Raw genomic sequence first — 585 nt, forward strand, 5'->3', positions numbered from 1 at the left:
GGTCTGGGCAGTGTGTGGTGACACTGGTAGATGACATGCCTACCCACCACCCCCCATCGAAAGGGGGCCCCACGGCTGGGCCCCTCAGACCATCAGCAAGCGCGAACACCGGCCCAATGGCCCGATCGATGGGTTATTCAGAGCAGCTGGGAATCCATATTGTTTAATATAAAATTTCTATATTTTTAAATGCAGGCAAATGAGTAAAAAATACTCGTCATTCAATTTGCAACTTTAGCAGCTGAGTGTCTGCCTTGGTTAATCCCCGTTTTGTAAGGGAACCGACAGTCTCGGAGATAAAATGGCTTCACCAAGGAGACCAGGCCAGTGAGGGCCCAGCCGGACTCCACCAGTGTCCTACCATGTGGCCCAGCGCCTTTTCTACTCCTGGACGGGCTCATAGAGATGAGAAGGACCGTAAAGTCCTGGGAAACGGAAGGCCCCCACCAGTGCGACAGATAACATGACACCACGGATCGCCATTCTGACCGCCCGCAGGAGGAGGAGCCCAAGACAGCTCAGCAGAAGTGGTCGTCCATCCCAGCCAGTGGTGCACCTGCTGGCTCCTGGGCACACGCACCTGCT

General features: G+C 54.9%; 1 protein-coding gene across 1 annotated transcript in view; it reads right to left on the bottom strand.

Annotated features, from left to right (window-relative positions):
* Positions 1-585, bottom strand: part of HRASLS5 (HRAS like suppressor family member 5) — a 5,777-nt gene that overhangs the window by 1,389 nt on the left and 3,803 nt on the right. The window lies entirely within an intron of this gene.

This window comes from Myotis davidii, unplaced genomic scaffold, assembly GCF_000327345.1.
Source record: "Myotis davidii unplaced genomic scaffold, ASM32734v1 scaffold826, whole genome shotgun sequence".
Lineage (NCBI taxonomy): Eukaryota > Metazoa > Chordata > Mammalia > Chiroptera > Vespertilionidae > Myotis > Myotis davidii.